Source organism: Parus major, chromosome 2 (genome assembly GCF_001522545.3).
Source record: "Parus major isolate Abel chromosome 2, Parus_major1.1, whole genome shotgun sequence".
Taxonomy (NCBI): domain Eukaryota; kingdom Metazoa; phylum Chordata; class Aves; order Passeriformes; family Paridae; genus Parus; species Parus major.
In genome coordinates this window covers 37957855-37985135 of record NC_031769.1, presented here as the reverse complement: position 1 = coordinate 37985135, position 27281 = coordinate 37957855, and the positions used below count along the sequence as shown (strand labels likewise).

General features: G+C 39.4%; 1 protein-coding gene across 3 annotated transcripts in view; it reads left to right on the top strand.

Annotated features, from left to right (window-relative positions):
• Positions 1-27281, top strand: part of THRB (thyroid hormone receptor beta) — a 108246-nt gene that overhangs the window by 30679 nt on the left and 50286 nt on the right. Inside the window, exon 1 of one of the 3 annotated variants that reach the window (XM_015619622.3) lies at positions 26129-26261. The exons of the other annotated variants lie outside the window; for them this stretch is intronic. The gene's annotated coding sequence lies outside the window, so the exon portion shown is untranslated. Of the gene's footprint in view, positions 1-26128; positions 26262-27281 lie in introns of those variants that run through there. 3 annotated transcript variants of the gene reach the window in all.

Below are 27281 nucleotides of genomic sequence, written 5' to 3'. Positions count from 1 at the left end.
GTGTGTGCATGTAAGATGCTGATTTCCGAGGAGATTTTAATTTCTGGTTCTTAACATGCCATTTATTTTTGAAAACATGGTATTACTCAAAATAAGATAGGTTGATGAGACACAATAATCTTGACAATCTTTCATTATAGATACCTGAATATGAGCATTCTGAATGCTTTATAGACTAGTGTGTCTGGCCCTGAGAAATTATAAAAGAAATATAAATAGCAGGGATAAAGAAAAGGGAAATATGGATTTAATATGTGAAGCAGCCAAGTATTTGGCTACCCTCTATCATTTATTGATCATTCTGCTGTTCAGAAATTGTTTGGAGTCAAGGATTCTCAGATTTTTAATTTTTTTTAAATCTCCTTGTCTGTCTCAGACACCAGACTCACAAGATGAACGTACAAACATGAGTGTGTGAGTCAGGAAACATGTCATTGGAGGTGGCTGTGTGAGCAAGGCTGTAGGTAAACAGAAATAAAGTTAATTGGCAGTTTTCTTGTATGCACGGGCAGCTGAAGTCCTTTTCACTGGAAGAAATTTTCTTTTCCCATTATCCTTCAACATTCTCTTGGAAGAATTGTCTCAAGGGAAGTGAGTGAGTCAGAAAATATGCCAAGTTCATGTCATGGCTGTTTCGGCGTTTCTTTCTCTTGCTGGCCTCCAGGAGCTTTATTGGCAAGTGTTTTTAAAGGAAATATTGGCACAGGAAGGCCTTATTGTTTATGTCATGAAAGTCTCTTGGCTTCTTCTTCCTTGTTATTTTCTCCCTTAAATGGGGAAATTAGGAGTGGGGGGGACTGAGAAAGGAAAAGAGGAGAGAAGCAGAAACTATTGACGGTTGCTACCAAAACTCTTCCCCCTACATCAGGATGTATCTTGGTGAGTCCTCTCTTTGCTTTTTCTCTGTTGCTGCTTTTCAGGCTCTGCTACAGCCAGTAAATGGGTTTCTAAATGCGTAAGTTTCCTTTTTATGCTTTTCAAGATGTGGCACTTGGAGAGTCTTTTGAAAGAAGCCAGCAGTTTTCCTCTGGGCTCTCCTCTGCCAGAACAGGGCAGGGAGAGGCAAACGCAGAGCCCATCCAGGGTCAGATCACTGCCACCTTCTCACATGCAGATCAGGGCTCTGTGATGGGCTGTGGAGGACATTTCATTACATTGTTTTCTGTTCTGTGTAAGGTTTATGGACAAAATACAATGTGATTTACGGGAAAAAAATAAAATTGGGAAGTTCTGCAGAGCAGATGCAGTGGGTAGAGAGAGAAACAATAGTGAGACGGTAAATGCTCAGAAATGTTGCTTGTTAAAAACCAAAGCAGAAAGCAAAAGCATTCCTTCAAATGTATACATGTTCTTAAAAAAAATACCAAACCAACAAACCAACCCCCTCCCTCTACCTAAACTTACTCATATGCTCTCAGGCAATTTTGGCATCACATAAAAGCACACCAAAAAAGAATTATGTCCAGTGGAGCAATAAAAATTGCTGTAACCTATTACCCTCAAATTAGGTGAGAGTTGGAAAGTCTCTGAGGATGCTATTAAAGAATTATATATTAACATTTCAAAGAATGTTTCGGTATTTAATTTTTTTTATTTGGAAAGCAAAAATGTTAACTCTCCTTTGTGACACGTCATGGCAGAAGTTCTGTTTCTAAACCAGGTTCTTTTTTATCTGTGATATTTGCCTCTCTGATATTTGTGTATGGAGCTCAAAGATCTAGGATAAAAAATTATTTCAGGTCAGTGTAACAAAGGTATGCATTGAAGTACAAAGAAAAGCATAACCCTATTTCTTCTAGATTTGTTACCACAGAAAAAGAAATTTAAATGCCTATTTTTGTGTGTTAAACAGAGAAAATGACATCTAAACCACTTTTCGTTGTACCCATTTAAACTAAGGATTGTCTGTGGAATTAAATATCTATTTCAAGGCTGTGATGCAGTTTTTGTGATGTCTCTTCAAACACTAAGTATTTGTTGGTACATAATAAGTCTTTTTATTGTGGCATCTTACTTGCATTTTGGTGATGCCGTTTTGGAATGCTTTTTTTCAAATGAAAGCAAGATGATTAATCTTGGCTCTTTAAACCTATTTTGTTTCACTTTTCAACTCTTTCGTGTTCTTTTGTTTTCTAAGCTACCTATTTGTGGCGTCTGTGCAAAATTCTTTAGCGCATAACAGTTTAATTTGTGGAAGCTTTTCCCTTCCCCCTCTGCTTCCAATTTTGGACTTAGATTTGCTCAGACCTTGCTTTTACTTTCTTTAAAAATGTATGTATAGTTGAAGGTTAGTTCGAAGTTCTCATGGAACATGCATTTCTAGACCTGAATATCCTTAGAGCTTGTTATTTTTTCAGATTTGGGATCTTGCTCAGCCTCTTACAGGAAAAGTAACTGCCTGCCAGTGTTAGAATCCAGGGAACAGGACCCTGGATTTTGCTTGGAAAACATCTTTAGGAAAGGTGGCTGTGGCTTTTATATCCCTGCCTTCAAGTGTTTTTACCAAGACTGAGCCATAAGAATTATATTGTAAAATGTTAGTTACAAAACCAGGAAAAAAATACTCCTCCTAGCAGCACTAGCACATTTGTTTATAATTTATTTATATGAATCTGTAACAAAGTAATCATTTAAAAGGATATCATAGTTCCATAAGGGATGTTGCAAGTGAGCCATTTTCACCATTTCACTATTGTTTCACTATTTTACTAATTGTAATTTTTATCTGAAGTAAAGCATAAGGGTTTTCTCATTTTTTCTGTGTGTATATATGCCTGTATCTATGAATATATTTTGAATAGTTATATCAAAATACAAGCACTGCAATACTTTTGGTAATATCACCATGGATTTTTTCTTCTGTATTAGGAATCCTACATTTGTCAGTTCAAGCAGACAGAAACCTTTGTGCTATTTGTGTCTCATGTCACAACATGAGGAAAAACAAACCATAAAACTGGGTGTGAATAACTGTACTTTGGCCTGTGTCTGCTGTCCACTTTACCAGACAGCCAAAATTCTCTAGACATGGCAGTAAAAGCTCAATATTAAATCATCAGCCCATACCTACTGCTCCAGTGTCAGGTACACTGTGACAAAATTGCTTTATCACGATGCTGGAGCACCAAGCGAAATCACCTGGTTCCTAAGGGACTTTCATTGGAGATGTCTTTCTCCTCTCTCCCCTGAGAGTTTGAGGTCCCTTCTGAGCTAGGAAGCCCTCAATTTGGGCTACTCCATTGGTATTAGCCTTCTTGGTTTCCTTAGCAAAGAACTCTAGGAAAGCTATCTTCTGCTTTTCAAGCACTTTCTCCTCTTTCTCATAGCCTCATTCATTTTTGTTGCATTGGAGAAATAAAAGAAAATAAAAATTGGATATGGTTAATAACAGTCTTGTAAAAAAAATTTCCACAATTCAGAACTTATAATTTTCTGACAGCCAGACTGTCACATGTGCATAGAGAGCTGGTCAGGATGAGTGCTTTCAAACCACAGCTACAGTTTAGTGCTCCAGCATGAAATGAATGGGAGCAGGGAGTCAACCATAATTTAGGATTGTGTTGTTTGTCAGGCAGGCTAAACAGCCTGGCTTAACAGGAAGAGGTCAAAATTCACAGGTCTACCCAATTCTTCAGGGGAGGCAATGATTTGGGTAAAAATTATGATCCAGTTTTAATCTACTTGAATTTCCAGAAGTTATTAATAAGGTTCTTTCCTGAAGGCTTATAAAGAATTAAAGCTGCTAAAAGCTGTTGAAGGGAAACTCTTGTAGTGAATTAATAGCAGGTTAAAAGTTAGGAAACAAAGGGAGTAAATAATCAAATTTTACAGTGGGGGAATCCTGTAAGGCATCAATCCAACATAAGGAAAAAGGGGTTAATATTGAACTAATAAAGCCTGATGGTGGTGCTTGAGTCAACTGGGAAGAATTGTATAAGGATTTTGCAGTACTGAGTGTGACTGAGCAATACAATGGCAGAGGAAATCAATCACAATAAATGTTATTATCTTTAAAAGGAGAAGAATTGCAATCATAGGAGACTTATGGCCACTTAGGAAAAAAGTGCTGGTGTCTAATAGATTTTTATAAAGGTAACAGCTGAATTCCCACCATATGTCAAAAGCAAACATAGGGAATTTTTAGGAAGGGGACAGAGAAAAATGTCATATTCTCCATGAATATGACACTTTCACTCACATAGGACTGCATCCAAGTAACATGGTCTTTGTTTTGACCTGTCAGATTTTCATGTCTGTAGTATTAAAACATGTATGCCATCACAGTATTTTCCATCCTCAGATGCATGTTTTTCTGACATTATCTAAAATCCCTGTAATATGAAAAACAAGTGAAGATAACTAATGCCTACCAACGTTGTCACACTTCGACAGAAGCATCTAGGAGTTTCCTACTGGTAATTAAGAAAGGAAAACACCAAGACCATGTCTGAAAAATAAAAGGAGTGAAGCCTGTATGAAATTTCAAGCTGGGAAAAATTACAAATGTAAACAGCTTTATGTTGAGCAGAAGCCCTCCTAAACAAAGATAGTTTTGCTGGGGACTTTGCTGTAACATGCCTGTCTTCCATAATGTTTTATTCTAGAATGAGTTAGTCCCAAAGGACTCTTTGAAGGTGTGGATTCAGATGTATGTACATACAACTGATGTACCTATCAAATCCTCCATTTATTCCAGAGCAATTTTACCCAGCAAAAATTATGCCTGTTAGGTACTAAGCACCAGTATTGTGGCCATAAATATGCAAAATTAACCAGTTTGCCAGGTACTTTCCAGGTACAACAACTGCTACATATTTTGTGTATATTTCAATTGTTCTCTTGGTTACAAACTTGCACATGAAGTATGGGACGCATACCGCAAGTAATGATTTCTACTTTTCCCTCCCCAACCATCTGAAGATCTCATATATTAAAGAGAAGAAAAGTATTCTAATCATGCATTCATGAAAGTCATCGGTCTTTGGATCATTTTACTTATGGCTTTATATGATGTTAAAATTTCACAATTACTGACAAAAAAAAAAATTTACAATATTTTTTGTCGCCTACAAAAAGCTTGAGATCACACTGACCACACCACTCTTCAGAATTATATAGGTGTATTTAAACAGCTTAAAGGATTATTATCACTGCTTCCCTGATGTAAAAAAAGAAAAAAAATGATGCTAATGTTGTTCTAAGGTTCATCTATATATGTATATAGAAGTAATAAGTAAGTTTACAATTTACATAAATTTAAGTAGAAAGAGATTGAAATTAAAAGCAGAAAACCCAGTGGATAATCAAAAGTGGTTTTTTCACAGAAAAAGTAATGCAAAGATTTCTACTGTATAAATAGATTCTGCATAATGACAGAAAATGTTATTTCTACATTGCTTAATTTCTCTTTTTTCTCCCTGACATTTTGAATCCCGCATTAGTCTGTAGAACAGATTCAAAATATCAGAGGTAAAACAAAAAGCCAAACTTTGTCTTCAGGATGTAGTTTCACTAACTTGATTGGGCATTACGCAGAGCAGATCCATTTTTAGCATATTGCAATTTGCATACTGACCTTTTCTGCACTGTGAATGAAAATTGATGCTGTGATGTGTTGATTAGTCCCGTAAAATAACATTTAATATTTCATTTAAATATATTGTTTGGTGAACAAGAATGACATCTACTCTATTACAATAATAAAAATGTCCATCACAAAAATAAAATAAATCTAGATTGCTTCCAGATAGATGAAAAAGATGATCTTACAAAGCTAAGTTTTGTTTTCAGAAATGCTCACTGACATTTTCTGTCTTTGGTAGCTCTCAGTAAAGTGCAGAACTGTTGGAAGTTTAACAGTCTCATGCAGGATGGATGTAGACATCAGGTCTAAAATGGGGGAATGTGTACATTTGCATGTGTGCATATGCTGATGATAACAGTTTGGAAAAATATCACTTCAAAACTTGAGACAGAGCAGCTACTCCAGGTGAGCTACGTGAATGGATGTTTTATTTCTCTTCCATTATGGGCACTGCATAGTTTAATATAAATTGAAAGCAGACTTACTTCAGGGAGAATAAGCTGGAGTAGTTAATGTGTAGATTGCCCTAAGTAACGACTGCAAAATATGTGCATAATTACTTTGACCTGCTGAGGTCCCAGGTGGAGCACCTGCTCCAGTTTAGTATTGTAGGAGAGAGAATGTGCAACAGGAGACAGTCTAGACAGGAGTATCAACAAATTCCAAAGGCATGGGAAGCTTGCATTCTAAGTAAGGTTTTAGCAAAGCACAGTTGCTTAATTTTGTGAAAAGGTGGTTGGGAAGATCATGAAGTTAGCTGTGAAGGAGAGCCAGCACTGCTTGTGGACAAGCAGGACACTGACAGTTGTGTCTGTAGTAAGACAACCCTGTACTGGGAAAAGCGCTTGAAAGAAAGGGAGAGATGAGCAATATAAGATGTTTCCTGGGGTAGGTGTGGTGTTTGAAGCTGGCATAAATGGGACTGGGTTTGCAGAAGAGATACACCAACTGGCAGATCTCCTTTAGTCACAGCTGCTGAGGTGCTCACTTTGTCTTAGGTGAGACATGCTATAGTAGAAGCCTCTAGTATACCAAAATTTGTATTGTAAGAAGAAACCCCTTTAGATTGTTACTGTCCTTCACTATTTCACCCTGCACTTAAGCAATTCCTGCTCACAAATTACAGCAGCAAGTTTATATGGACAGATGAAGTAATTTCACTGCTGGACTGGAGCTGATCCTGCACTGAAACAAACTTTGAACTTGTTGAAATGCTAAAAGCCTGTTGAACGCTGCAATTAATTTCTTAATGCATGGCTTAAGGATTTTTCATCACTGTACAGAAATTGGGAAAATAGATGCAGATTGTTTCAGAGAGGTCATTCTGTGTCTAACTTTCAGCTATGTGTCTTGAAAAAAGGAAGCAAGCTTTCCATCCTTCACACTCCAGTGTTCATTCTGAATGATGTTTAATGTACAGCCTACTGTGGCACCTCCTTTAATTAGCACTTGCTGTTTTTCTTCTTCTGAAGACAATTGTGATAGTGGCAGACTTCATGTCTTTATTACCAGCAAGATGGGAAAGGCTCCTGTAACTTCTGTAACTGATGGGCTGAGACAATCTGGGTGCCTGTAGCTCCTAATGAGCAGCACATGACATGGTGCAGAGTATTGGCAAGATTAACGAGCCCAGATTTCCTTACCAGCACACTGCCTTGTCAGAACAGCATAGAGAAGGAGGGAGAGCATTAACACATAGTCTGCAATGCACCTTTGTGCTGATAGGAAAATCCTGTGCAACCAGCCGCAGGAATAGATGTGAAAAAAACTTCAGGTTTCTATTTGCAAATCAGGATTTGTGCAAATGGTTGGGGACTGATCATTGTTATCAGCCTGAAGCCCTAAAGGGGAATTTGCCATTGACCTTGTTTTGGGAAAATATTCCCATATAGGAAAAGAGATCAGAATATGCTCCCCTCCAAAACTGTTCCCAGTTCACTTGGCAACATAAAAGGGTATTTTGTCCTTGTTTAAGTCCCTGTCAGTAATTTTCTGATCTTTAACAATCTACCTCATTTTAACAAGAAAACATTATCACACAAGCCCCCTGAACTAAATAATACTAATTCTGATGTTTTCTAATCAATAGATTCCTGCTAAGTTTTCCTCTGTAATGGTGAAATTGTTTTTTAAGTGCTTTAGTTTGGAAAGCTAATGACACTTGGAACACTTTCTGACTAATACTTTGCAAATACCTGATTTTCATCTAAAGTTTCTGATTTTGTGATACAGACAGCTCTAAGGAAGTGTAATCTTTTGGATAATCTTGAGAGTGTGAGGACACAAAGAGACTCATTTGAATTGAATCACATATTATAACCATTCAACTCATAATTTGGCATCTAAAGTGCTTTAAAACACCCACTGATTTCTTATATTTCCTGACTCTTAAGGAAGACCAGAAAGATTAAATGTTAGGAGGCTGAATGAAGTGGGATGAAAGAAGACTAACAAACTGAGTATGTGCTTTAACCTACCTTCCTTCCAGGAGATGAGCACCTGCACACTGGGGAGACCAGAGAGTTCATTTGAGATCCAAAAGCTAAGTGCAGTACAGGCCTCCTGTGTAGGTAAATACGTGAAGGTTTTGCTTTGTGACACCTATTTCTCAGATTTTGAAGGTTATTTCAGGCTTAATTCTTGGTGTTCCTTATTGCATTTATACACAAACCCCTTCCAGCTGCCCCTAATGAGACATGCTTTGGAAAGGAATGGAAGCAAAGTCTTACCCCTAAGCTGGTGAGTTGGGGCTGGCAGTGCTCAGTTCTGGAGCCAGGCAAGTTGTATCTCTCCCTGTCTCCCAAAACTAGGAGGAAATGCCTGATAAAAAACAGAGCAGGTTGGCAGCACTGAGGCTTTCCTATTTCTGTCTCTCTTCTTGTCTGATTTGATCTCTGACTGTGAGCTTCCTTGGTAGGTAAATAGAATTAGCCAAAGTGTGTGTCTCTCCGCTGAAGCTGTTTTTCTTTTTATATAAAATATTTAAATATTCCCTGAAAACACAGAAAGAAAATTATCAGTCTTTTCTGGGAGAAATCTGTGCAGCGTGGAACTGAAGTCAGTCTGGAGTTGTTTTACATGAATTTAGAAAACAAAACAAAACATCCACCAGCTGTGAAAAAGTACTGAGAGAATCAAGCACTGCCCAGCATCAAGTGGGGGTTCATTTGCTGAGGATGTAAAAACATAGATTTCTTCAGATGATTTACATGATAGTACTAATTTTGTAAGACAGAAGAATATTTCAGGAATCAGCTGTCCAGCTCCAGAGCAGCTGATACTTATGAACAGTGGGTACTCATACACTGGTGAAATATTGAAAGCCTTGATCTCAGGCAGCACATCTGAGTTGTGAGACAGTGCACCAGTGAGGGCTGTGGAATTACAAATGAGCACCGCGCTCCTCTTCTCCAGGGTGGTGTAGGCAGCTTTCTGCTCCAGGCTGCTGCCTACCTTGCCTGCTGCCTTGAGCTATCTCTGCTTTTCCATGAAAGAATATAAGCAGTGGGTAGAGAAAAATTCTCTCGAGTGAAATGAGAACAGGATCAGACTGCTTGTTGTTTTTTTGGTTTTTGCAAAGTCAAAGTATTTCAGGTGAATGTCGTCTTTATTCAACCACCTGAAACAGGGAACTGACAATAATTGTAAAAAGGGTTTCACTTGAGATCATTCTTGTGTACAGCTGCCAAATGTTGTATCTGGGCCTCAAGTAAAATCTGAGTGTTACACCAAAGACCAGGAGAACTGTGATTACCACTGCCTAAGAAAGTCATCTGCCCATATATTCATCATAATTTTTTAAAAAATAAAATTGGTGCAAGTCCTTTCCATCTGATTTAATTACTTTAAAATTTGTTGGGAATTTCAATACCTTTTAATTAAGAAAAAAAAAGTCTTACCTGCACATCAGAAGTTTTCCCCACTGTGCAGTAACAACAAAAAAGGCATACAGCTTCTTTTGTTACTTACCTTGTAAATGTGATTTTTGACACTGCTTGCAGGTTGATCTATTTCCAAACTCTTGGCTATTTCAGTGATGAACAAATCCTAACGAATAAAACTTTTTGTTTAGCAGCTTAAAATCTTCTCCCTATTAACAAACACATTATGTATAAAATATTGGGCTTCCTGAGAGAACATTAATAAAAAATGTATGGTACTGTTAAATATTCTAGTAGCTAAACCAAGCAAGAAATATGCTGGCAATGACTAACATCCCAAATCTGATTCCTCCTAGGAGTGCCTGGATTCTCCAGTATTATGCTGATCTTTGTGCAATTGTTTACATTTTGTAGCATTGAACAGTGCTTTTGCTAAGTTGTGAATGTGTTATGAATGCAAGTGGACATTTTTCAGTGGTTATTCAGTAGACATTCAGTCACTGTCTCTGAAAAATGGGACAGATTTTAATAAAAAAAACTTGTCATGAATAAGAGTTAATATATTTAGTGACACTTCTGGGTTTATCTCTACTGTAGGTGTCGTGGTGTGGAGGAAATCAGATTTCTTTCTGCAGACTGGTCTCTGAATTTTATTAAATCTTTTCCTCAATGAGCAAGCCCTTTTTTCTTCTTTTTGTTTAATTCTCTTTGAGAGTTGTAGAGTTCCCTTTTGTTTTTGAGGATAATGACTCTCATATATGATTTCTTTTTGCTCTGTGGCATCTCACTTCAGAATTTGAACTAAACTTCAGAAGCACAGCTGGCACCCAAAGACAGAGCATCTGTCTGCTGGAAAACTAAGCTGTAGTTATTTCAACATCAGTAGTTTACACTCTGTATGGAGGTATTTGGATTTGCTATCTGTGAGGATAATACACTATATACTCCTTTTAAGGATAATTTGTGCCATATATAAAGGCAGTAATACTTATAGGAAAATGTTTTCTGTATGAAACAAACTGAAAAAATATCTAAAGGCTATTTTAGAAAAGCGCCAGGGGAAAAAACAATTTGGAGGGAAGATACTTTTGCCTAGTTTTCTAGATAAGTCCCTATTATCTCCAAAATAATGCTTTCAATGTAAGAATTCAATAATTTCATCTAGCATTTTTGTGAAGAAATGTGCAATTCAGTTTCATTACCTGCTCTTCCACTTACTGAATTTGAAGACATTAACTCCTTCTTTGGGACTAGGCAAGCCGTGAAATGACTTCAGATGATTTTTCCAGCATGCATATGTTGTGTAGAGACATCTAAAAATAATCCTCCCCTCCTAGCTGGTGAAATTATCCTGGCAAAGCCCCTAATACATACAAAGCTATGCCAATGGAAAAGTGCCGGCGCCTTTATCAATTTAGCTGATGCCATTTCAGGGAGATGACGCAGTGTTGGTGGGAGAGGGTTTCCTTCTGCTGGTGTGCATGTGAGGAGAAGGTCAGGAAGAGGCTGATGCTTTCAGGCTTGGTACATGCACCACCACAACAACACCGAATGCTCGATCCATCCGCCTTGGATGTTCCCCTGTGCCCGTCCCACTCAGTCCTCCCGAGTGTGCCAGCAGGTCGACACATATGATGTGCTCAGAACAACAGGCTGGCTTGGTTGTTCCAATTTGGGACAACAGGCTGCAGTACTCAAGTGTATCCCCACTTCATTGTTATCCCCAAGCAGCCCTGGTTAATGTCATTTGTGTTTGCTGTTACTACTTCATGCCATTTCTTGACCTTCCTTTTTGCTGCCCTTGTACCTCTTTTTCTCCAGTCCAGTCTCCTTCCCAATAAACAACCAACCCTTAATTGCTTTTCTTCCCACTTTGATCCCATTTTTTCCACATCCATCTCAACCCTGTAAACCAGGCCTCAGGTGACAGGGTTGTTCCTGAAGGCTATGTGTGGCTGTATGACCCAGCAGGTCCTCTGCCCTCCCCTTTCTCTGTCTGTGGCCATCTCTTGGCAAGCTCCCCTTCACCCATCAGTGAAATCATTGAAACCTGTATAAAGGGCGCAGGAGTGACAGTCCCAGTAGACTTTATTGAGCCTGCTCAATGGAAATGACTGCAAATGAAGAAGTACAGAATTTGGCATGAGAAGCTCTTCTTTGTGTCCTAATCCCTTGCTAGAGGAACATGGTACAAAATAGCTGATGTCAGTAGAAAGACTCCCTTGGCTTCATGGGCCTTCCACCAGACCCTTTTCTCTTACTGTCTTAATGCTGGCAGGATGACTAATACAGACAGATATCCTAAAGCTGACAATGACATCTTAAATCTGTTATAAAGTATCAAACAGAATACTTATTTCTACAGCTGAGCAGATTTTTCATGAATTATAGCCCCTTATTCTATAAAAAAGTGTAAGGATGAATAAAATCAAAATGAAGAAATACTTGTAAAATGTAAAAAAGGATATATGGTTGAAAAAAAGATAACTGGGAGAGATACACATATTTTGGCTATAGCTGTTGACCACAATACCTGAGAAATAAAGCCCAGTGAGGTTATGAAATTCCAGCAAATTTATGGATTGTAGCGATGTCAGTTTGTTCAGGAGAAATGTCTGTGTTACTGAGGCATTTCTAATGATCCAGTACTGTGTAATTCCAGCACTCAGGAACTGTGAATCAGGTCATTACTGCCAACTCTGCTATTTCATTCTGAATTTTTAAGACTTTTTTTTTTCATTTTATTGTCTGTATGTAGTCAAGGACAGCATTTTATAGTCCACTATCCCCTGTAGCTTCTATGCCAGTTCAGAAAATGCTGATAGTATACCGGTCTCCCTTCTGAGAGACCTACAAAGAGGTTTGTTTCTTTTTTTAAAAAAAAAGAAGGCTGGTTTAAAAACACATCTCATCCTGTTTCTTAAGTCTTTTCTTTTTTTTTTTCTATAATTTGGATAGGATACCTCAAAGAAAATTCTATTTTTAAGTCATTATAAATAACTTCTTATGTAAGATTCTCCAACAACTTCACAGATACTAAAAAATAAGCCCTCTCTAGAAGCTAGTACATTTTGTGCTTCCCATATACGCAAACTGCTTTGTCATTTAGACCAAAGTCTCTTAGTGGATGGCACAGCATGAAAATAAATCTGGAGATCCTGTTCTGATAAAGTTTTCCTGCAGCTGGTTGCAGATACCTTCCATGAACAATACAACGTGTTCTCTCATGCTGTCAATATCTTTGGGTTTTTTGAATTAATCTATCTGGTTTTCATAGTAGAGATACTCTGTTTTGAATTGCACAAAATAACAGAATCATCCATGCTGGGTTTTTTTTTCCACAGAAATTTCACTATGAGCTTTTGCAATCTCCACATATTGTAACTTGGCACAAAACACTACCTCTGCTTATGGTTTGCATCATTAACTATCAGATTGGCTGCTCACTGTGTTTATAGGATACAACAAGAAATAGCCTGTTAAATCTGGCTGATTGGTAAAACTGATGTTAGTTGAATCATTCCGCTCCTGTGTTCTCACATCATACAGAGAACAGAATCCCATAAAACTAATAAGCTGTAAAACAGAATTAAAGTCAAGGGCAAGAAATATGCCCAAATGTTGTAAATAAATTGAGAATAACTTTCCTGAAGTCTAAAAAAGTAAACACTGAGAGTAGACTAGAAATGCATGTTTGAAGTAAAAAATGCATGCCAAGCATATATGATATTAATAATAGCAGTTCTGATGGCTTATCTGTAGATCTTACTGGCATACTGTTGGAACTGAAGCGAGTATTATCATCTCCACCTTATGGGTGAGGAAGCTGGGTAACCGTAAGAATAAATTTTCAACACGGAACATGAGGCAGTGCTGACTCCAATTCCCGTTGCAACTCCCCAGCTTTAATTATTTTTCTGTGAGCTTCGTTTGTTTCTCTTCATTATACAGAACTTGTTCTTTCAGCACAAGGTAATTTGGATAACATTGATTGTAGATTAGATCCATCTATTAATACTTATGAAACTTATTAATTCTAAAATTGCTGTGATAGGATAGTTCCTTCCCATTACTGGATGGGAAAATGCCCACATCCTTAATTTAGACTGGTGTGTTGCTTTTCACAATTAATTTTTTTCTGCTTGAGACACTATGGAAAGCAACAGGAAAATAATGTCTCTGATGCTTATTTTAGCATGTTTCCAGATAAGCCTGGTGGGAAGTATGTGGAATATCTCTTCTAAGACCATGTATTTTCACTGTCCTTTTTAATATCCATGTGATGCTGCTAAGATAAATCATGGGAAGCCTCAGTATCAGCAATACAAGGATGATTTCCCATTCTGCTTCTCCTGATTGGTGTGAGTGGCATAAAAACTGTCTCTGAGTGTCTGGCTAAAATCAAACTGTGTATTAGTTAAATAGAAATGGTGCTAAATGGAGGACTGAAATCTACTGAAAAAGTAGTGATTTGCATCTGTCTTATGTTTGGGACTCATTTTGCTTGTGGCTTCTCCCTTGACTCTCTTTGGCTTCCTTATTGTCTTTATTTTCAGGGAAATCTTTCCTGAGATAAGCAGCAAAAATTCATTCGGTAATCCTCACTCCTTTGGATCTTCCATCCCTTACCACTACAGTGTGTTTATGTAGAGCTTTAACCAGAAAACTCTTCAGTTCCTTGGAACTGTTCAGTGTGCTGCACCTCTGGGAGCACTCCCTGCTTCATCACGGTCTTGCCCCTGGCACTCCATACCAGGTGGGATTCAGCATCTTCCTGCTAGCCTTTGAAGTCATCTCTGTTGGGTGTCTTAAAACAAAGTTTTCCTTGAATGGTGATTTCCCCTGCTTGCAGCTATGTTCTTCAAGATCTGTTTGTTTGTCAGGCAGCAGATGCACAGGAGCAGCACAGAGATGGAGTCATTAGGGCCATGGCTTTGGCATTTGGTAGTGGAGCCCCTCAGGAATGAAGTGCAACATCGTTTTCCTGTTGCACAGTTACACAAACAAGATGTGAAATTAGAACAGAAGGGGAGATTAATTGGAAAATTGGAAAGGAGGAGAAAGGAGAGAATTATATATTCAAAGAAAAGCCTGGCTCATCCCACTATCTCAGGAGAGCAAAGAAACTCAGGATTGATACCTTGGTGTATCAGTCACAGAGCCATCATGAAGCACTGTAGTATTTAGAGTTTCATGAACTTAATAAAAGAGGTGGATAAGATTTCTGCATGTGATTTTTGGTGTGCTTTCTGGGGAAAGTGCATCTGCTCAAACAAGGGTTTTGCTTCAAACACTGGGAGGATGCTGCTTCCATACTGACCTCCCTCTGCCCTTTCAAGACCCCTAATTTTACTGCTTTGATAAATACATGCTCTAAGTCATAAATAGGGGTTTAATTCAGGCAATAGTGAAACTGGAAAATCTAAGCCAACTACTGACAAACAAGGGAAAGCAAAATAGCTTCAAATGTGCAACTCACAGCTCAGGGGAAGCGGGTGGTGCTGAACAGGGCCTTACAATGGAATTTCCCCTGCTTGATTTTTCCATGCTTGCCTTCCAGAGGCTCGGACTCCTTGTGTGTTGTCTCCAGCATGGACCTATGCTTATGTGCACCTACAAGCTGGCCACCCTTAGAGCTGTCATTTCTTTCAGTGGTTTGGCTTTCTCTGTCAGTCTAAGCTTCTAGAATAACCTGCCCAAAGGCTCATCACCTCAGGACAGGTCAATATGGATCATTTTGTGATGGGTCATATAATATTAAAGCATGTTCAGAATCAGCTGTTAGAAATAGCTTTCTGAGTCTTGCTGCACATCTATTGCTGCATCTTTGATTCTTTACCTTTTATAAGCAAATGTAAGCTTTCTGATTGTATCCTCACTCTCTGTACAGCAGATATTTTGTGGAGCTTTTCCTGGCTTCTTTCAGACAGGCTTTGCTGTCCCTGAAGGCCATCCAAAAGCTCCTTGTTAAAAAATTAAAAGTCTCCTGTTTTTGTTTACATCATTCTGCAGCCCCTCATGTTGCTCCTCTGCACCTGTGAGCTGTCTCACAGTGGAAGTGCTGTCACAGCAAGTGCAGGGATGGGGTATTCTGCTGAGGAGCGGCACAAAGACTGGGGGCTGGCAAGGTGAGCTTCCCAGGCATGCTGCCTGTGGAGGTGTGGAGCTACTGAGATCAGCGAGGAGGACATCAGGGTCAATGCAGTAGTAGAAATCTGTCAGCAACAAAATGCTGCACCAGAATCTTCCAGCCATGTCTTGGTAGCCTGTAGCCAAAGGTGAAATACATAGATGACATGGCAAGCTGAAGAGGTAAATTGCAGCGTCCTCACTGTTCAGAAAGATTGTCTTTTGGATGGGTTACTGTAGGTCTTATTCAAGCATGTCCATAAGCTACTTTATTTATTCTATTATTTTATTAATTTTATTCCTGATTTCATACATTTACTTTTTCTGGTAGAAACACTGAAGAAAACATTTAATGTCTAGGCTGGCCTTGGATTTTGGTGTTGTTCACAAATTTTCAGAACAAAGCTTGTGTGGCAAGTTCAACTAGCTAACTATGTAAGATAAGTCTTTTCTGTGTGTGGTCTTTATTATTTATTTGACCCACTGTTTCATTTAGGTAACTTAGCAATGATGTGGACTTGGGTTCTTGCTGGAAGTTTGTTCTCGTGTCTCAGTAGCACTAGATTCATGGCTTTACTTAGTGCTGAAGGAAATACTGACCTTACCAGTTCATACTGTCATTCTCCAGAACATACTACTAGCACTTCTTAAAAAGTGCCTTTCTTCTGTGTATAAGGATCTAAACACAGAAAGTTTTCTAATGAATTACATTGTCTTTAGGGGTTTTCTTTTCACAGTGCAAGACTTAACAGTCTTCAAAGGTGTTTCAGAAAGCTTCAGAAATAATTGAACAGTTAAAAAATAATTTCAATGCATGGAGTCATAAATACCCTAGTTTATTACAAAAAACATCAACCCATCCTGTGTTCCTCTGGCATGCCATTTTGAGGCAGGTTGAACCTCATTTCCCTCCCCTTGCCTCCGAGCAGCTGTGCTCTCCTGCCACTTGGTGCCAGCTGTGGTGGTCACCAGCCACCTCACAGAGATAATTCAACTCCCTAACCCAGCACAAAACTAACCCAGCAAAAAGTGGGTGTTTTCTGCAGGGTCAGTGAAGCGAGTCAGGTCATGCAAGGGGTAGAAGGGGGCTGTGCTACTGAGAACAAAATCTTTTATGTCTGTCCTAATTAAACATTATGTCTATCCTTAAAGCTATCACCAGTTTTTATAGTGTTTTGCATGAAGGTTTTTAATGGGTTGACTGTTAGCCTCATACTCAAAACTCCCTGTATCCCATGTATTAGGCCTTCTTTATTATCTTACTTTGAAATTTGGTTGTTAAGATATAGTTGTGTTGCATTTCAAAGAGTTGTGCTATACAGCAAAGTAAGCATTGTGGTATTGGCATTTTCAAGAACTATTAGCATAATTATTCCTTTATTAAAAATTATTTCAAGCAACAAATTAATGCCTGATGTGATCTACATACTAGGAATAAAAAATGCCTTCCTGTATTTGCAGTAAACTTTCATCCATTAGAAATATGCCACTAGACATTAAAATCAGATCACCTAAGGAAAGCAGCTTAACTCCTCTTTATCTTCAGCAACTTCAGCAGTTTTGCAGAGCCACCTGTAACTCAGAGTGGTTCAACAGCTCCCCACTCATGACCCCGTACAGCCATACCAGGAACTAAATAAACCCTACTTACTAGCAATTAAAGTGATTTAATTTAAAACGCACTGACAGATGCATAATGGGTTAATTAGAAAATAAGTAATTAGCAAATAGGATGGAAAAGGTTAAAAGGTTGTGGACTTTTGTTGTTTGCTTGGGAGAGATAGCAAAATCATCAGCGATTAAACTTTTTCTTTTAATTTCTGGGCCTAATTCTATTATTGTTAGCTGTAAATGAGGCAGCAAACAAGAAGAGAGGGCTAAAAAAATAAGAAGAAATCTCTGTTTTATCAGACATACTGAAAGGCCATTGTTAACACTTAGGCTATGTGATTTATTTCCAATCTGCACACAAAAGCAGGCACACATCTATGATGTTTTTACTTAATGTAAATATATATACCTCTTTGGAGAAGAAGTAGTTGTCCTCTCCATTCTGCACTGGGCCCTCAGTGAGGTCTGGAAAAAGAGTATAAGACGTGATAGAGATTAGAACACAACTCTTAGGAAAGTCTGCTTGCCTTAAGGATTAAATCAGTGAATTATTTAGTTGGGAATAGGCCATAATGTGTTTGCTCACAAAAAAAAAAAAAAAAGAAAGAAAAAAGAAAGAAAAATTTCAAAGGGAATAGGACTTTGAATACGGTAACTTCTGAGCTGTGAAAATCCTCAGCTGAAATCCAGTTAACTACATGCAGTGCTGGTTATACAGACAAAGCCATTACAGAGGGTACAAGCAATTTTCTGTTTAAAAAAAATAGTGAAACAAGAGCTTCTGCTTCATTTTTACAAGCAGTATTCCTTCTCTCCATGACTTTTGTCTGCCCAAAACCAGAAGCAAATGGTCATTTACATAGTTTAATATAGTAATATTTTATGACCACTAGCTTATTGCCAGGTAACTTGAAACTCTTTATTTATTTATAATAATTATAAATGTATTTATGTATCTATGAAACATATGGTTTGTATTTTGAAATTTCAGAGGGAATGTTTGCAGAAAGCTTTCTCCAATTTGAGTCTAATTTTTACTGAAGTCATTGAATTTTTTCTTTTGAAAAATAAGCTTTTGGGTGAACCTCAGAAATAGCAATATGAAGTTTTCCATTTCAAAATATCAATTAAAACCAGGCATGATTTTTTTCTTTTTAAATATAGCTGCCTGCTAACCTAATTACATGTCCACCAGTAACCATTAGTGTAATTTGACCAAATTTCCCATAGGAGTCACATTCTTCCATCATTCCTTGCTCTCTTTAGAGCATGGCTATCCTGTGTTCACTTCCTCATCATTTCACCAAGCCATAGTTAACTCTGAACAGATATCTGTCAGTCCAGCCCCATAACCATTTAACTTTACATGTTTGTCCCTCCCTTTCTATTAGTCATACTTTTTTATGTCTCTGGTGTGCTTTCAATGTGCCTCAGGGATGTTTTCTGCTTTAATGCTTGATTATAAAGCCTGAACCTACACATCCAGGGATGCACTGTCCTCTTTTGGTGTGTGTCACAGTGTCAGCAACCCTCTGACGCCCTTTTCCCTTGAGGCACTTCTGCACTGGCAGGCAAAGGCTCCAGGTCTGCCAGTTTAACTCATGGAAAGGATCTTGCACAGATTCTTAGCTAGACTTTATTCACCACCAAAGTTCTTGCTGGCTAGGGATATAGACTTAAGAAAACAACTTACTTCTTGCTCTAGTCTGTTACTTTGATTTTGTTGAAAATCAACTTCAAAATTTTTTCCAATTATAATTGAGTTTAAGCCATATATTTCAGGTCTGGAATCTGTGTCTAACATTTCAGAAATCAGTGGTTTGGCAATTCAGCTATCAGTTTTTAGGAAAAATAGAATCAAATTTGGAAACTCATCAAGTCACACAATAGACAAAACCCATGAGGCTAAATCCATAGCTGTAAAAGCATCTCTTGCTCTGTTTTCCAAAGTTTTCTGCAAAGTTCTATATATTTGCACACTGTAACTCGAAGCCTGCAATACAATTTTTAGATTTTTTTTTTCATTGCAGAATTTATTTTTTCATCTAAGTGGTGACTTTCTGAAGCTCTGGTTAAAGAAAAGCAGAAGGCCTAAAGCTGAATTAATTCTGCTGTTCATATCTGAATCCCTGAAAATAGCTCAAACAAATGCCAGTACCAATCTTTAGGGTAGTACTTATCCCTATTCAGAGTGACATTTGTAGATTACAACATACTAATTTCTGCTTCACTGATTTTTTAGGCACAGCATATATAAGATGCATTGACAAAATGCATTCGTGTTAATGAGATTCATCCAGGTACCTCCCCTCTTGACATTTAGAATATATTCCTTTTCCTTATATATTCCATCATAAGGGGGGAAATTCACCAGTTTCAAGGAAAAGTCTTTGAAATTTATTTTTTTTAGGATTAACTAACATCAGCCAGTTGCAGAGTAGGTAGGTAATTCAAGACAGCCTTCATCTAATATACACTTCTAAGTGAGTAATAAGAGAAATTAGCATTGAAGATAAACTGTCCCTTGTTGAAATTTCAGGGAGAGCTAATGTTTCCTGAATCGACAGAACAAAGCAGACAAACAAGGAAAGTTTTATGTCAAAGCTGGTGTCTGAATGGAACACCCGTGTGCTGGAGAAAAAACATAAAAGCCATGAAGTATCTCACAAAACCACAAAATTATCACTCAAATTAGAGATCTCTTGTATAACGCTCTCTTCGCTTTTCTATCATTCTCAGCCCTCCAGGATCCTCACTCAAGTGAGTATTTATTTCAGTTGGTAAAGGTCTTAGTGAATTAAGGCTTAAAACTTTAATGATATAAACATCACATAATTCAGTTACAGATCAGCTACTCTTTAGCAAAGCTGGCTAGCTCAGGCAGTAACACTTCATGTTAAGAAAATCACTCGCAGGCAATAGGACCCTGGTTATTGGAACAGTGGCTCAACAGGGCTGTCTCCAGTTCTGTGCTCCTCTCATGCCCTCCTGTGTACACACGTAGTAGGTCAAAGCAAAGTGCTGGAGAGCTGGCATTTCTGCTAGGGGAGGAAGCAAAGTGAAGGCTGCAGCCCATTATGCTGACCTACTGTTAAGCTGAATGTAAGTAGATTTCTTAGAGCCTTTACATCTTAGAGGCAGTCAGCAGTTCCAGATTGTGATAATAAGTGATTTGAGATACCCTGGAAATGAGATAAAATTACTCATTTCTGTAAGTACAGGGCAAGAGGAGAATTACATATTCCATTTTCTGCTTGAAGCCCAGGTAGTTTAAAGGTAATATTACAGTCTCCCTCTGTGTTCTTTCAATGATACTTATGAAACTGCTTTTCTAATCTGTTCAGGCTACTGGGAGACCAACAGACACACTAAAATTCTGTTCCTTTTTGCCTATGAAGAAATGCATTATTCTATTTTCCATGCATAATAATTCATTATTATATTTTTTACTTATATAAAGATATATTTACACCAGGACAGTAAGCCATTAAGTTTTGATGAAATCATGAAAACAACTTCTATCTTGCATTACTTTATTTTGTGGTGCCAGTCTCTTCTTCTTTGTAGCTATGTTCAAATCAACAACTTTATCATTCAGGCTGTCCTGCAAACCATGTGTGAGATCCAAAGCCTTTCTACAATGAGACTATAGAAAGAATCAGTTTGTCTGTCTAATTCAGTAGTGTTTATCCTGCAGATCTGCTTATTGAAACACAAGACATTTCAAAAACTTGTTAAACAGGGAAGTCACCTTTATCTTTTATGACACTTATTGTCTGCATGTAGTAATTTTCTGGCTTTTGTGCTGTAAAAAAATCTGCTGATGCCTGCACAGAGCCGAGCATGAATTGATTCTGTGTGAGGAGGATATTACACAGAATTACTGGACATTCCTATTAAAAAGCCCAATAGCTCTTTGCCTTTTTGTTCTTATGTGTCAGGATAGACTGCAAATGTTTATACAGATAGTGCACTGTGGTTTTGATTTTATGCTTTACTGCATGTTTTTGTGTCCTCGTGAGTTGAGATATACCAGCAATAAAATGCATGAGTCAAAGCCCACTTCTGAGCTTGTGCCTACAAGTTAGTTCTTATGGGTGCTTTTCATTAAGCATATTTGGGAAACTAGACAGATTTTTATTTCTCATGCAATGCACAGTTGTTCATTATGTTTTGCAAGGGAGGAAATACTGCTTGCTCATGATAAATAGATCATGTACCATAAGCAATGGTCTGGTACATTATATACTGAATATGTATAACTTGCAAAATCCTCTGTATAACTTGTGCCAAAATACTAATTTTGCTTTGCTGTTTAATATTCAATATTGAAATAAATTTAAAAATTCAGTTAGGCATCAAAACAGCCTGTGGGCTACTTTGTTTTTTTTCCTGATGTGGAGTTGCTACTTTGGATTTTTCACCAAAGATGAATTTAAAAGTGAGAGCAACTTCCACGGAGTTTACAGAACAATATATTCAGATAATTCATCACCCCCAAGCCAAGATAGCTCCCAAGAAAAAAAAAGAAGTGCCATAACTTGTGGAATGGCAGGGCATGAGGGGCTGGTGTCCTGAAGCTCTTGCTCTGACTGTGATGGAGTTTTCCCCCTGTGCCCGGTTCCAAAACCTACATGCTCTGCTATCCTGCTCAGTGCCCTCGTCAGCTCCCAGGACCTGGGCAGGCATTCCCTGCCGTCCCCGGGTCTGTCAGCAGCCCATCCCTCTTCCCTCCCTGGAGGCAGCCCAGCTCCTGGCAAGGGCTGTGTAAAAGTGCCAGGGATAAGCCAGGGACATGGGGAATTGCAGGTAGGGTTACAGGAGGGACTTGTGCAAATGAGCCAGCTTGCCCCGTGGCCCTTCCTCTGGCTTTTGAAAAAGGATGTCAAAGAGCAGTCCAGCAAGGAGCTGGGCAGCTTGTCAGTGCTTCTGAAAGGTGCAAAATTGCTTTTCCCACCTGTTCTTGCCTTGAGAAGAGAAAGGAGGCAGCAGTGCTTGTCCACTCTGTGCAGCTGCTTGATGAGTGGGAAGGGAAGCCTGAGGCCTTCCAGAAAGTATGTGGTTCATGGTATGGACAGGAACCAGGATTCAAACCACAAAATTGCCCTGGCCCTGGCCCAGAGGAGACTGGCAGCCACCATTTAAATCAGAAGCATCAGAATATGGTCAAAAACACCCTCTTCCCCTGGACAGCAAACTCCTGTTACATAGTCATTGGTTAATCTGATGCATTCATGTGAAGGAGGAGGCACTTGGTGAAAGTGGGAAAACACCTAACTACACTGATTATGCTAATTGGGTAATTACCTTTCATTATGGAAAAAGTTAGGATGTGTAGCAACTGGCAATATGGCTAGACAGTGCTTCTGTATTGGAGACCAGAGCCTGAGAATTAATTCCAAATACCTATTCAGGCCAGAGGAGCTGAAGATTCCAAAGACGTCTCTTTTTAAAAATTTATTTAGGGGCAGTATAAGAATATTATTTTCCTGGTGCAGGGCTGTAGATCTGAAACAAAACTCCGTATCAGGATGCAGTATGCATTTTGCTGCTTTCATTTGAGATATCCAGTATGATCATGAGGACTACCTTGTCTAAAAGAAAAAAAAAAAAAAGAAAAGAAAAGAAAAAGTAGGGTATAACGTCAGTGATGGAGAAGGAGCACAGTGCCCAGTCTGCTGCTGCGACTCTAGCAGGGAGGTCATGCGGGATGTGAGATAGCACTCTCTGAATTGATGCTGCGTGCTCAGGGACTGTGACTCAGAACCATGAGACCTTGGGTAGCTCTTTTGTGGGCAAGTAAGTAAGTGCTCAGCACACAAAAGATCATTTAACAAAGCCTGCTCCCTGCTCCCTGTGACGTCAGCAAAGCTTAGCCATAAAAACTGTGTCACTTCTGGCAAGAAAGAATCTTACTCTGCAGTGTCCATAAAGACCCCCTGACATTACTGGCTTGATGAAGTGGAGACTCATCTGTGACTCATTCGCATCCTTCCCATTTGTGCCTGCTCATGGACTTTGTAGCTGTAGACTCTTAAAAAAACCCAATTTCCTCCACATCTTACACAATTATGCCTTCAAGAGGAGCTGGCTACAATTAATGTAGACGCCACTTAATATTCTTCCTCATGTGAAGCAGAAGCTGTGTTGTGCCTTCAGAAGACTGTGCTATGTATGTGCCAGAAAGGATAAATAGTTCTGTATTTCCACAATGTTTCCATCTATGGGCCACATTCCTTGGAAAGAAAAATAGGAAATTACTTCTGGCATAGAAAATGCAGTATAAAAGCATCCTTTAGAAAAGATCCCAAGACATTTGGGAAGGTTATTAAAATCATAAAATATTTTAATTATCACTATGATTTTAATTATTACTTATTATTATTTTAATTAATGGTTTAAATAATCATCATTATAATAATTGAAATCATCATCACAAAGCAGCTATTACAAATGGGCTCAGTTACTGTGTATCTCTTGGCAGTTGCTAAATTGACCTAGTGGAGATGCCAGATGGGCAAGATGCTGTACATTTACAGCAGCTTCAAGACCTGCTCCAAGAAACTTTATCTCTAGGCAGGTATGAGGGGAAAAAGAGGATGTGCACTCTCCATTTTAAACTGGTGCACACAAAAAGGCTGCCAAAGCCAGATATGTTAGTGTAATGCTTCAAAATAAAAGACCAACTTTTCTTACAGTTATTTCGTAATTAGTTTTTTTACACAAGTGACAGCTGCTTTTATGCCAAATCCTAGTCTCATCAGGGAAAATGGCAAAACTCCCAGGATAACTAGAATTTTTCTCTTTATACAGAATTCATTGAAGAACATTGTATTTATCCTTTTTTTTTATCGTCCTTTTTAATAGGTTGGTGCAAACCCAATAATTTTAGGTTTAGTAAGTAATTATTTACAGGAGGGGCAGAATTTTTCTTTAAAACACACAATTGTTTGCTTCAAGTATGTCACTGAGTCACCAAACCACAATTAAATTCTGGGAAATGGCTTATTGTTGAGATTCACGACATCCCATGACGTGGTGGGATGGGTCAGAGTCTGATTTTAATTGGAGGCCTGATCTAATTTTGTATCCTCTCAAATCTGGATTGACAAACTGTGAAGGATTTTGAAGTTCCACAAGATGTCAGCAGCAAAAAGAAAGACTTTGCATTGTCCCTTCTGGTTGTGTGGTTTGTACATGGCAAATAGCAAGCAGAGTATTTGCTCTTCCCTTATAAGATTAAAGAGAGATTACGTCTTTTTTTAGGAGCCCAGGTGAAGTCTCAGGTGGCTTTTTTGGGAGAAAAGACAAGGTAAAAAAAACACATTGTCACAATATGGTGGAGGATGTTTTTCCAGTTCACAGACTTGCTAGGGTTGGAAGGTATGTCTGGAGATCATCCAGGCAGGGTCACCTAGAGCAGGTGACAGGTGACACAGGAACATGTCCAGGTGTATTTTAAATGTCTCCAGAGAGGGAGACTCCATGCCTTCCCAGGGTAACATGTTCCAGTGCTCTGCATCCCTCATATAAAGAAGTTCCTTCTGTAAAACTTTAGTACTAAAGTTTTGCCTTGTGCTTGCTTTGCAAATAGAATGAACGTTATTATCCTGAAGTCAGTACTTTCCATTCAATATAATATAGTAGAGGGAGAAATCATTTCTGATTACTAGGAGATTAGAAAGGACAAAATAAATTGTCTCCCCAGGGAAGTGGTCACGTTCCCAAGCCTGCCAGAGCTCCAGGAGCCCGAGGCAATGCTCTCGGGCACGTGGTGCCATCCGCAGAATCACAGAATCAAAGAACCTGCTGAGCTGGAAGGGACCCATCAGGATCCCATTCCTGGAGTTGGCCTGGAGCTGGAATTTGACTATCCTGGAGGCTCCCTTCCAGCTCCGGATTTGGATTGATTTGGATCTATGATTATGGATTTCTTTGGGTTTTTACTTCCTTTTTTATTTGGGAGGGGGGGTGTATGTCTGTTTGTGTCTTGTGGGGATGTTTTCTGTGCTGTTGTTCGCTGGAGTTTCTTTTGGTTCTTTATTTTTCGGTTTAGTTTTTGAGGGTTTTTGTTGTTGTTGTTTTTGTTAGGTTTTTTTTTTAATCATGAAGAATTACGATCTTTGGAGTAGCAGTTAATTTAATTTAAAGCGATACGCAGATATTCCCGGTTAAAGCAAGGAGGCGCGGAGTGAAGGGAAAAGCCCGGGAATGGCGCTGCCGCGGGGCCGCCAGGGGGCGCTGCCGCGCCGCGGGCGGGTTCTGACTGTGGGAGGGCGGGGAGGCCGCGGCTTCTCCCGGCGCCCCTTCCCTGCCGCGATTCCCTGTGCCCCTTCCCTGCCGCAATGCCCTGTGCCACCTCCCTGTGCCCCTTCCCTGCCGCAATGCTCTGTGCCACCTCCCTGTGCCCCTTCCCTGCCGCAGTGCCCTGTGTCTCCCGGGCCGCCGCCAGCCCGCGGTGGGCGCGGAGCACGGCCCTGCCTCACACCCCGTCTCGAGTGGCGTCCCGCCCACGCCGCGTGTACGTGAGCAGGGCCTGAGGCGCGGCGGAGGCCGATGGGCTGGGGTGATCCCACCTGCATCAGTTACTCGGTGCTGCGGCTCACCTGCTCTCTCCTTCTGACCCCTGCCTGAACACAGCAGATGCCCTCGATGCTCAGCCCGCTGCTAGGGGAGGATATTGATTTCAAGGGAAAGGCTCCCTGTGTGAGGAAACGGTGGCCAAGAGGAAGCAGAGACAGGGCTGTGGCACTGAATGGATGGAGAGAAATAAAATACACAATTTTGTTAACAAGGACCAGTTTCTTACCATAAAATGACGATCAGGACAATTTAAGAGAGGTTCTACTTCCTCTCTAAGATGTCACTTCCACACTAACATTAAAAGAGCGGTATTTTCTGTTCGTAGAATCGGCAAGGTTGGAAGAGACCTTTAAGATCATCCAGTCCAAACATCAGCCCAGAACTACCACAGTAACCACTAAACCATGTCATCCAGCACCAGATCAGATGCCTCTTAAACCCCTCCAGGGATGGTGACTCCTCAACCTCTCTGGGTAACCTATTCCAATTCCTGAGCACCCTAATAACAATGAGAAATTTTATGGAATATCTAATCTGAATTGCCCTTGTCTCAGCTGAAGGCCATTTCCTCTGGTCCTCTCACTGCAGTCACACCTCACTACATTCTCCTTTTGGGGAGTTGTAGAGAGGGATGAGGTTTCCCCTGAGCCTCCTCCAGGCTAAACAACCCCATCTCCCTCAGCCCTTCCTCTTAGGACATGTTTTCTTCACAAGTCTTATTACCCTTCTCTGGACATGCTGCAGCACCTCAATGTTCTTTTTTAAGTGAGGTAAAACTCACCCAAAACTGAACACAGTATTTGAGGTGTGGCCTCACCAGCGCTGAGTACAGGGCCATGTTCCAGAGAGCGTGACTGTTCTCAGACTAGTTTTCCACAGGCATTATTGGGGTCACTTGTAGACCCAGGATTTCTTACTTAAAAATTCTAATGAGATCTTGTCGCTATTCTGGAGTAATACCTTTAGGATTGTCTCTGCTTGGGTTGGATTGTTGGTGCTTAAACTAGGGAGTGAGCTGGGATCATCCAGCTGGGCACTGTGTTTTGGGCAGGGATGGCTGAACAAGGGCATGCTGCCTGTGATGCCTCTCTGTGAAAAATGTGAGTGCTGGTATAAATACTGACACAGCTGAAGGATGTTGTCATAACTGGTATCCATGGCTTTCTCTCCTGGCACCAAATTAGCTTGCAGGGCTTTGATCTTTGCTACCAAACAGAAAAAGAATATAGTATATCAGTGTATGTGTGAAGATTCAGTTCTTCACAGCTGCAGATGTCTTGTTAATAAAATAGAAGACGTCATTGTTCAAAAGTTAAGTGTTAAGTACATGTAGATTAGTTTTCTACCATATGAGTAAAATTGCTATTTATATCTCAGGACTTTGTAAAAGTCAGTAGACTTTTGGGTTTCAAATGACTGAGTAAGAATCAGTGTAACTGTGACAGAGAATTTCTAATTCCTTTGAGTCCTCAGTTTTTACTGAACCTGAGAGT